General features: G+C 39.9%; 1 long non-coding RNA gene across 2 annotated transcripts; it reads right to left on the minus strand.

Annotated features, from left to right (window-relative positions):
* On the minus strand, positions 1-3,084 carry LOC139891162 (uncharacterized). Of its 2 annotated transcripts, XR_011773543.1 has the most exons (5): positions 2,965-3,084; positions 2,658-2,889; positions 2,383-2,545; positions 1,792-1,916; positions 1-250 (listed from the first exon to the last, which is right to left on the minus strand). It is a non-coding gene; the product is annotated as an uncharacterized lncRNA (long non-coding RNA). The 2 variants fall into 2 exon arrangements; XR_011773542.1 differs by having other exon boundaries at positions 2,658-3,084.
* Positions 3,085-11,902: the final 8,818 nt, after the last annotated feature.

Genomic DNA, 11,902 nt, shown 5'->3' on the forward strand with positions numbered 1-11,902 from the left:
TTCACCTCATCAACAAAAAATCGATATCAATACAAATCATGATACAACGAACAAAACTTGTTAATGCAATAATTCAAAGCATCAGTGATACATAGAGGTCACCATGATACAATGTACGACAGTCAGACTATATATATCCCAAATCTGAACTATTGGTTACCAGAAGCACCAGGTTACTTTTATCACCTTTCTATATAAAATCACTTGTATCTATACATGAGAAGCTTTCCGTTATCTTTGCCACTTGTACCTATACATGGAGAAAACTCTGAACATAAGCAATTGCTTAATGAATAAAACGGTTAGTAATCACACGCAACATAACATATCAAATAACCAAATCCAAGCTTCTACATAACATCCTAGCCTATGGTGTCCAAATCCTAAGACACCGTATATTCCTTATTCATACGGAGTCGTAGATTATCCCATAGCCTGCCTTTTTACATCATTACACAATTACATATGTAAATATTATATCTAAAAAAAATATTAAAATGCCTACATAATTAGGTTTTTAGTATATATTTATATAAGGTCTATTGTTCCTGCTGAATTATATGAAACCACACTTGTGAAGTTGCAAACATAAAATTTATAAATATATGCAAACTACCTAAACAAATATCAATTCTCCTAACAGATATGCATCACTACACGACACTTTTAATCACTACACAACACTTCCTACTGCTAAAAACAAAACAACTGATGTTTATCCCATTGTATATCTTATCGTCATTAACTTGGTTTATCCTACCTACATAAGTTAATTTGGTTAAGCCTATAAGTATTGATTAAAAGTGTAGTGTACGAATGAGTGAAAAAGATGAATGCTTTGGTATGAATAAAATAACGGATATATGGTGATTTTATAACCATAACCAGATGAAAATCAAAAGATGACATATAAATAGTGTGTCTCACATAAATAAATGCATGTATATATACATCATAACATATACTCCATATTACAGTTGACTTAAACCAATAAAGATTACCTGATAGTGTTGATCATCCCATTCTCCAAGACAAAACTAATAAACATTAAGGCATAGATATATACTGATAGAGAACAGGCCAGGGCCAATACATAAAAAGCCCGATAGTGAGAGGCCCAATGGAAGTCAGCTAGGGTTTCATTATTAGCTTCCCTATATATTAGTGGTGCTAGTCATTTAGGAGGCCAGTCAATTAGAATGTTAGTTTGGAAACGGCCATAGTTGGCTTGGGCAGGAAGGTTCCAATCTTTTGGTCCTTCTCTGATTAGGCAGATTGAATTCCTAAGTTGTAGGATTCATCTGATTGTTCACAATTATCTTTTCAATAAAATCATCCTATTACATATCATTTATCTATTGTTCTTTATCATTGTTTTATCTAAATTACATTACATACTATTAATTTGCTCCAGCTATATTTCCTTTATCACTTTTCTATCATATACTGATTCACTCAAATGGGGAACTAATCAACGCAATCCCTGCTCATTCGAACACATCCTCCGGAGCAGGAGGAAAGATCTAAAAACGTGAAAAATTCTGACCATAATATCAATCGCAGCTGTATATATATGTGTGTGTGTATATATATATATATATATATATATATATATATATATATATATATATATATATATATATATATATATATATATATATATATATATATATACACACACACACACACACACACACACAAACACACACAGCATCACAATGTAAATAATCAAACATAAAATATAGATGACGAAATCAGAAAAGGTAAATACATGTAAAAAAAAAAGATTACCTTTTAAATGAAGTATTCATTATTCAAGACAAAATTGATAAACCTTATGAATCGATCAAATTTATTATGTATTTGGAGATATCATCGTTTTCTCACCGGTTCATCAAGCGGTGCTCCATAGGAACCTAGATAAATCACATTCATATTTCAGGACAAGACAAATCAACCACGAGTGAAAGTGCTAACTGTTGTGTATTTTTATAGTCCAGTTAATCACAATTCATAAACTGAGCATTAGATGGAAAGTTTTATTCATAACATAACCGTTAGTAGGTTTGAGTGTGAATTTTAGTGGTGGAATATCTGAACAAATAGATGAAACTGCTCAGTCCATAGTTGTGTAACCTCCCATATAAATATGTCATATACTACCTTTTAACATGGTGGTTGAATTAATATTGAAACATAAATTTTGAAAATATTGAAACATAAATTTTGAACAACATAAATGTCAGAGGTTTTATTTTAAACAAAACATCCATAGTCAATGATGATATGTCAAACTGGAAATTAGTTAAACACAAGAGATGACAATTTATAGCCATTCATAACAGGCCTTTGGCCCATCAATCAAAGTACGAAAGTCCATACCTCAGGTGTAGAGAAACATAGTGCTTGCCCATCTTCCTCATTCGGTTGGCCATCTTTTGACCCATTTTATTTATATGTCCGCGAATCTCAAAGCATGGTAGTTTTACCCTAAATCTAAGCTTTTGCAAATCAGTCTCCAACTTGTTTGAAAGTAAGTAGTCATCTGATAATTCCAAGAAGACCGAACATTGTAGTATATAATTATATAGGATGCAAATCGTAATTGAATTAGAAAAAATTCGAATGAAGTCATACTGAAACTGAGAATTTAATACCTGTCATGGATAAAGTATTGAAGCTTGATTATTTATAAATCATCCTCGTAGTCCTAGTTATTATACAACACATCAGCATCTGAGAACAAAGAGACCCTATAATTTGAAGCGATGATTTTTCTAACATCTGATTACCGATTTTTTAGATATTGCAGATTTGTAGGAAGAAATTCATTCACTAAAAACAAAAGTTAGCGTACCAGAAAATATATACATGAAGAATTCTGAGACTCTAAATCAAAAACAAAACCATATATCAGAATAAGTAAGCAACAAAAATTGTAAGTAAACGATGCGATACGCCAACCTGTTTAAAGTTCTTCTTCGACTTTGCTATTTTCTAGTTTCATGTTCAAAATTTCACTTTTGAGCTTCATAGCATGATGTGTAGTGAATCGATATTCACAAGGATGTATTGATATTCACAGCTATAACGACCCTGGAATTTCCAACGTTATTTTATTAATAATTATTATTATTAATACGCGTGTTTAAACGAATGTACGTTATTACATTTACATGTTGCCATGATTGCCCGTACTTGACTTTTAAGTGCCCGAAACGTCTTTGTGACACCCGGAACTTGCACGAATAATATTTCTAGATATTATTTGCATTCATGATTAGTTTTATTAATCATTTTAATTAACAAAGGTTACTTGTTAGTTACTTGGGCTTTAATTGGATTTATTTGTTAAATACTTGAACTTGGGCTTTGATTAGTGTTAATGGGCTTATAAGCCCACCCTACACACTTAAGTGGATTAGTTGGCCCATCTCTCATGTAAGTGTTACAATTAGACTTAAGTAGATGAAGTAACTTAGTATGGAATCTAGTCACAACATACTTGCACCTTATCCCCATGAACATACACCTAATAACCAACTTTTGAAACAATTACATGAAGTAACTAGTGGGCTCTTCTCTTCCCCCTCTTTCTTGATGAAACCGTCGGCCAAGCTTGGTGGGAGGGAGGTTCAATTTATTTTTTTTTGTATTACTTAGTCACTAGTTCACTTCACTTTTTACACACACCAAAATACTTGCATTTCCTCTCATTTTTCTCTCAAGTTTTTCTCTCAAGTGTGAGTTCTTTAAGACTTTTTCTTCTCTTCTTTCTTTGCCTAAAACCGAACCATAACACTCTCATCATCATCATACTTTGTTTGTTTTAATCTTTGTTTACTTGTGTTGATTACTAGTAGTTGTTAGTCACTTATTTACTTGGTTTCAAGAAACAAACTTGCTAGTTTATTTCTTCTTTATCTTGTATTTACAAGAACAAACAAGAACTAAACTTACTAGTTTATGTTCTACATATATTGTTTCAAAAGATATAAGTTCATTGTTGTTGAAATCATACTTGTAAGTCATGGAAGTAAACTTAAAGTTTACTTTACTTAAAGATCAACTTTGGTTGAATCTTTAAAGTATGAGCAACCCTTGAACTAATTACTTGTTTAATTAACTTGTTTCTTTATTTTATACACTTTAATTTCATGTAGTTAGTTTATATGGTCAAGTACTACAAGTTAGTCTTGATCTCATATCTCTTGAACAAATTAAGTTAACTTTGAAAGTTCAAGAACACACAAATAAGTTTTCCTTAAATATAACTTTGGATCTAGACTTTTGAGTCTTGGATCTTCAAGATCAAACTAAGAACTATGTTCTACTACTTATGATCTTGATTAGTTAGTTTACTTTCAAGTTTGTAACTTGTTATTAGCTTTAAAGTCCATGTATGTGTTAGATCTAAGACCTTGATGCAACTTTGGTTCATCAAACTTCATACAACTCTTAAGTGAGTTGTGCTTCATGTCTTAGACTTGCACATGGGTTATGATGGTCAAGACTTGGTTAAGATGATGTAGATACATCAATGAGTTGTACACTTGAAGCTATATGCATCAAGGATGAGAACCATGATGAACATCAAGCACCAAGACCACCGGAACCCTTTTAAACTCACTGCTTCTGTCCAAAACCTACTGACCTGATGCTTCTGGAACAGACCAGTAGACCTGGGCTGTTCTAACCTTGATTTTTAGATAGAACTTTTTGAGTAGATAACTTTTCATATAGGACTCGTCTTAATCCGAGTTACGGTTTAGGATTTATGGCCCTCCGATCGTTACTATGTCCTTTAACGTTGTGCAGAAATTTCTGACCTACTCGCACTTAGACCGTCGCCACGGTCAAACCAAGACGAGTTTGCTTCTGTAAATTTTACCACACTTAAGGGACTCATAGACGGAGCCATGGCCACTGGTCTCACCTTAATTCAGTAAGGGTAGAGGCCGTGGTGACGGACTGAAGTCAGACTTTGTTGAAAACTGCTTTCATAAACGAAACTTACTTTACGCCTTTTGTTTGATGATGAATGATGATGACCCTTAATACCTTAATTACATACTTTTAAACCTATTAAGACGATTTACTGACTTAGTACTATTTGACTTAGGTTGAGGACATCAGACCGTTTACTTGCACACCCTTCCCGACTACTACTTTACCGCTACATATCATTGTGAGTTATAGCATTCCCTTTTTACTTTAACTTATTTTGGGAACTGAGAATACATGCGGATTTTATGTTTTACATACTAGGCACGAGTACTTAAACTTTATATATGTGTGGGTTATGCAACGGCATAAACATTCCCTTTAGCTCGGTAACGTTTAATCATTGGTTTTTGAACCGTGAACGTGAATCTTAGATATGGATCCATAGGGTTTGACATCCCCACTCGGGCTAGTAGCGCTAGCAGTCAACGAGTGTTTAATACTTCGTAAACATACGCACTCGCTAAGTGTACTTTCAGGGGGTATTTTAAACGTTAAGTTAGTTACCAAGTGCCCACGGTTAACATATACTTTATCATACTGTTTTGAAACGCTCTTTGTAGCACTGAAATCTCGTGGCCTACCTTACATACTGTTATACTTAAACTATAGCTCACCAACCTTTGTTTTGACATTTTTAAGCATGTATTTCTCAGGTGCTTGAGGTTGCTTCTGCTGTGTACTAGTCGTGCTGTAGAACCCGCTGCTTAGAGTTGTTATCGCATGACTACTTATCTTGCATTTAAACTTATTTACTTTTGAAACTATGATATGTAACGACTTTTGGGGTCACGTACACTTATTTATTTGCTTCTACTTAGTGAAGCATGCTTTTGAAATGTAAAACATTTGATGTCGGTTATGACATCACCTTTTTATCGTGAATGCAACTTCTTTAATTACAGCATGTAGTACTTAACCTTGTAATGATCCTGTTGTTGATGATTCGTACATGATGGTTTTGTACGGGGCATCACATTTGGTATCAGAGCATTGGTTGTAGGGAATTAGGTTGCATTAGTGAGTCTAAGACCGACCGAGTAGGATTCACTAATAGGACTAATCTACAACTTGCTAGTTTACTTGTTTTCGCTGAACTTACTGCATGCTGCTGCTTACTTTTTCCGCTATATGCCGTATGCTACCTACCTGATTTCACTACTGCATGATGCTACTCGCTTTCGATTGCATGCTACTTTCATACGAATTACTGTTATTGCCATGCTAGTTACCGTTATACATGATTTAAACTGTTGGCCTATTATTTGCTTGTTTTATGACATACTGACATGGAAAATTTATTTTTCCTTGTTCAGATGTCGGATGTTCCACCTGCTGGCATTTCGGGCAGTACAGACTCAGACCCCGTCGCCCTACCTACTGCTACACCTGCTGCTGCTACTGCCGATACACCGGCCCCGACACCCACTAGTGATCCCGGCGCTTCTACTTCCGGAGCTAGTACTAGTGCACCTGCCCCAGTGTCTGCTCCCGGACCCTCTAGGTCACAGCCCCGCATTGGTGGTATTGAGATCCCCGCGGAGTTCGGGGAAGGGCCGTTTCGTAACCACATGCGCACGCCTTGCCGACGCACTCCCGACGGACATTTAGTCGTGATTCCGCCAGGCAGACACCGACAGATGTTGGCCGCCTTCGGACGCTTTGGATTACCAGCTCAGCCACCAGTGTCACCACCACACGATTCGGATGACTCATCATCCGCCGATTCTTCATCATCAGACGACTCCAGCGATGATGAGGATCCTGCTGATAGACCTATTCAGGCACCCTCCACCCCGCCGAAGAAGCGGTACCGTTCCGACGGCACCGTCATTCCAGGGGTGAATGGAGGTCGTGCTTTTACTGACGCATTTGGCCATCGTCGTAGGATTACTGCTCGTAAACGAGTTGTGCCATACCCTGCCGACCCACAGATACGTAAGGTTCCCCGTTATGTATTGACTATTCCTGGAACCGTACCACCTAGATTCAGATACGCACCACTTACATCTAGGGACGTACCGTCTACATCCGGAGCCGGACCATCTACATCAGCACCACCCGCCCCACCTGCACCGCCTGCCCCACCAGCTCCCTCTAACGAAAAACTGATGAGGGAGATTGAGACTCTCCGAGCTCGAGTCACTGAGCTCGAGGAGCAGTTGGCTCGAGGAGCAGTTCACCCGCCTTCACCGTAGGACTTTGTATTTAGATTTCATGATGTAATCTAGCTATAGTTTCATGTATTTCATATGTATTGTACGAAGTTATTCAGATGTATGAAACTTATTATTATTAATGAATGGAACTTTGCATTATTTAATTCTTGCACGATATTCTATTTACATTGCTGTACGATGATTCTGTGGTATTTGTACCTAGATGCATTATTTAATAACATGTGATGTTTTGATTCCATGTTGGTCACTATATACTGTATTACTACTACTTGCATGCTGGATTTTGATTTGGGTCAAAATTTTTGTTTAGAATACCATGGCTAACAGAAGAACCACACCTACCGCCGCCCAGATTGAGGACATGATCAGCGAACGGGTCGCTGCAGCCCTAGCAGAAAGAAATCTCCAAGCTCCACCGCCACCACCACCAGTTATCCCACCCGTTCGAAATGGGTGTACATACAAGGAATTCCAGAGCTGCAAACCGCATAACTTCAGCGGCACCGAGGGACCAGTTGGTCTCACCAGATGGTTCGAGAAACTTGAATCAGTATTCCGAGTTAGCAACTGTTCGGAGGATAATAAGACCAAGTTTGCATCTTGCACGCTATCTGACAGCGCGCTAACGTGGTGGAACACGTTAGCTCAAGCGAAAGGTATCGATGAGGCGTATGCTACGCCATGGGTGGAATCCAAGGCGGCTATGATTGATGAGTATTGTCCAAGAACCGAAATTCAGAAGATGGAAATTGAATTCATGCAGTTGAAGGCCGTAGGGAACGACCTTAACAGTTATAATCGTAGGTTTTTGGAGTTAGCATTAATGTGTCCGACCATGGTCACCCCCGAATTCAAGCGCATGGAGAAATACTTCTCGGGACTTCCTAAGTCCATCAAAGGAAATGTCACCTCATCCAAACCACCGAATGTTCCCGAAGCAATGCGCATGGCGCATACTCTCATGAATCAGATTCTTATTGATGAGCCGGAGAAGGCTAAGTTTGAAGCTGGTAGTAGCGAAAAGAGGAAATGGGATAACAACCACAACAACAATAACAACAACAGGGGTAGAAACTATGATCAAAACCCGGCGAAGCGACATGAAGGGTTCAGGCAAAACAACAACAACCCCAACCCCAACAACAATTACTCCAACCCGAACTACAAAGGCACGCTACCACAATGCAAGAGGTGCTACAAGCACCACACCGGGTATTGTAATGCTGTTTGTGAGAAGTGCAAGAAGAGCGGGCACATCGGTAGAGACTGCAAGACTACCACGATGACAGGGAGGCCGAACACCAACGGGCCGAAAAAGTGTTATGAATGCGGGCAGACGGGCCATTTCAGAAACGAGTGCCCGAACAAACGAAAGGATGGCGGACCACCGCGTGCTAGAGTTTTTAATGTTAATGCAAGGGATGCACGCGATAACCCCGACTTGGTGACATGTATATTCACAATCAACAATCTTTTAGCTTCTGTCTTGTTTGATACTGGTGCGGATAGAAGTTATGTATGTAGACATTTTTGCGATAAGATTAATTGGTCATTAGTCCCGTTAAAAGAGAGTATGCTTGTCGAGGTCGCCAATGGAAAACTTGAAAAGGTTGACCATATTAGTCGTGGAGCTATTATCAACATAGCTGGTGCATATTTCGAAATTGATTTGATACCTATCAAACTGGGAAGCTTTGACGTGATCGTTGGTATGGATTGGTTGAGCAAGATAAAGGCCGATATTATCTGTGGAGATAAAGCACTTCGCATACCACAAGGAGATGGCGAACCACTGGTTATCTATGGAGAGAGATGTACCTCGAAGTTGAACCTCATTAGTTGCGTGAAAGCGCAAAAGATTATGAAGAAGGGACGTTTTGCTGTCCTAGCACATGTGAAAGCGGTAGAAACTGAGGAGAAGAGCGTGAATGACGTTCGAATTGTGAACGAATTCTCCGATGTCTTCCCAGAAGAATTGCCTGGATTGCCGCCGCAGAGAGCCGTAGAGTTTCAGATTGATTTAGTGCCAGGAGCAGCACCTGTAGCTAGCGCACCTTATAGACTCGCACCTTCCGAGATGCAAGAATTACAGAGCCAACTACAAGAACTACTTGACCGTGGATTTATCCAACCAAGCTTCTCGCCTTGGGGCGCACCTGTGTTGTTTGTGAAGAAGAAGGATGGATCCTTCCGTATGTGTATCGACTACCGTGAGCTCAACAAATTGACAATCAAGAATCGGTATCCTCTTCCACGAATTGACGATCTTTTTGATCAACTACAAGGATCGAGCGTTTACTCAAAGATCGATTTGCGATCCGGATATCACCAGCTGAGGGTGAAGGAAAGTGATGTGATGAAAACTGCATTCAGGACCCGTTATGGTCACTACGAGTTTCTCGTGATGCCATTCGGGTTGACAAATGCACCTGCCGTGTTCATGGACCTCATGAATCATGTCTGCAAGCCGTACTTGGATAAGTTTGTTATCGTCTTCATAGATGATATCCTCATCTACTCTAAGAGCGAAGAAGAGCATGAGCAGCACCTCCGATTAGTACTTGAACTCTTGAGGCAAGAGCAACTGTATGTGAAATTCTCCAAGTGTGAATTTTGGCTGAAGGAAGTCCAATTTCTGGGTCATGTTGTGAGTGACCAGGGTATCAAGGTAGACCCCACAAAGATTGAAGCTATCAGCAAGTGGGAGACCCCCACTACTCCGACGCATATTCGCCAATTCCTGGGTCTCGCCGGTTACTACCGAAGGTTCATTGAAGGATTTTCTCTGATTGCGCGTCCTTTGACCGCATTGACTCACAAGGGCAAGAAGTTCATTTGGGAACCCGCACACGAATCAGCATTCCAAACCTTGAAGAAGAAGTTAACCACCACACCTATCTTATCACTCCCTGAGGGCAGTGACGACTTTGTTGTTTATTGCGATGCATCGAAAAGTGGTTTTGGTTGTGTACTGATGCAGCGATCGAAGGTTATTGCCTATGCTTCCCGTCAATTGAAGATTCACGAGCGGAATTACACTACGCACGATCTTGAACTTGGAGCCGTTGTCTTTGCACTCAAATTGTGGAGACATTATTTGTATGGAACTAAGAGCACTATCTTCACCGACCACAAGAGTCTCCAGCACATCTTTGATCAGAAGCAACTAAATATGAGACAGCGTCGATGGATCGAGACACTCAATGACTACAATTGTGAACTCCGTTATCACCCTGGCAAGGCCAATGTTGTAGCTGACGCTTTAAGCCGAAAGGAGAGGACGGCACCTCTTCGTGTTAGGGCTCTGAACATCACCATCCATTCGAACCTCAACAGCCAGATCAGAGTAGCCCAAGATGAGGCTCTCAAAGAGGAGAATATATCTCACGAACATTTGAACATACTTGTCTCTCGATTCGAGGTTAGGGAGACTGGACTCCGATGTTATGCCGGAAGAATTTGGGTACCTCTTTATGGAGATCTACGGAACCTTATACTTGATGAAGCACACAAATCGAGATATTCGATTCACCCCGGTGCGGGCAAAATGTACCACGACCTTAAAGAACAGTATTGGTGGCCGAATCTTAAGAAGGACGTTGCGACATATGTTGGTAGGTGTTTGACTTGCTCGAAGGTTAAAGCCGAGCATCAGAGACCTTCTGGTTTACTTCAACAGCCGGAAATCCCACAATGGAAGTGGGAAAGGATCACAATGGATTTCATTACCAAGCTACCAAAGACAGTGGGCGGATACGATACCATTTGGGTTATCGTTGACCGCCTTACCAAATCTGCGCACTTCCTAGCGATGAAGGAAACGGATACAATGGAGAGACTTGCTCAATTATACATTAAGGAGGTTGTATCACGACACGGTGTACCTTTATCGATCATCTCAGATCGCGATCCCCGTTTCGCCTCTAGATTTTGGCGTTCTTTGCAAGAAGCCATGGGAACTCGTCTCGACATGAGTACTGCTTATCATCCTCAGACTGACGGGCAAAGTGAATGAACGATTCAGACCTTGGAGGACATGTTGCGTGCATGTGTTATTGATTTTGGAAAGGCATGGGAAAGGCATTTGCCACTCGCCGAATTCTCGTACAACAACAGTTATCACTCAAGCATTAATGCTGCACCTTTTTAAGCATTGTATGGCCGTAAGTGCCGATCTCCTATTTGTTGGGCTGAAGTAGGCGAAAAGCAAATCACCGGACCCGAGGTAGTCCACGAAACGACGGAGAAGATTGCTCAGATTCAAGCTAGACTTAAGACTGCCCGCGATCGTCAGAAGAGTTATGCTGATCTTAAACGTAAAGACTTTGAATTCAACGTTGGTGATCGTGTAATGTTAAAGGTTGCACCTTGGAAGGGTGTGATCCGTTTTGGAAAACGTGGAAAGTTAAACCCACGATACATTGGTCCTTTTGAAATCTTGGAACGTGTTGGACCCGTTGCATACCGTTTGGATCTACCAGCACAATTGAGCTCAGTTCATCCTACCTTCCATGTATCGAACTTGAAGAAGTGTCTTGCTGCACCCGAACTTATCATACCATTGGAAGAACTTACTATTGACGACAAACTCCACTTTGTGGAGGAACCTGTTAAAATTATGGATCGTGAGATCAAAACTTTGAAACGCAACAAGATTCCGATTGTACGGGTACGATGGAATGCCAAACGAGGACCTGAGTTTACTTGGGAGCGAGAGG

The sequence above is a fragment of the Rutidosis leptorrhynchoides genome, chromosome 2 (genome assembly GCF_046630445.1).
Source record: "Rutidosis leptorrhynchoides isolate AG116_Rl617_1_P2 chromosome 2, CSIRO_AGI_Rlap_v1, whole genome shotgun sequence".
In the NCBI taxonomy this organism is placed as follows: Eukaryota; Viridiplantae; Streptophyta; class Magnoliopsida; order Asterales; family Asteraceae; genus Rutidosis; species Rutidosis leptorrhynchoides.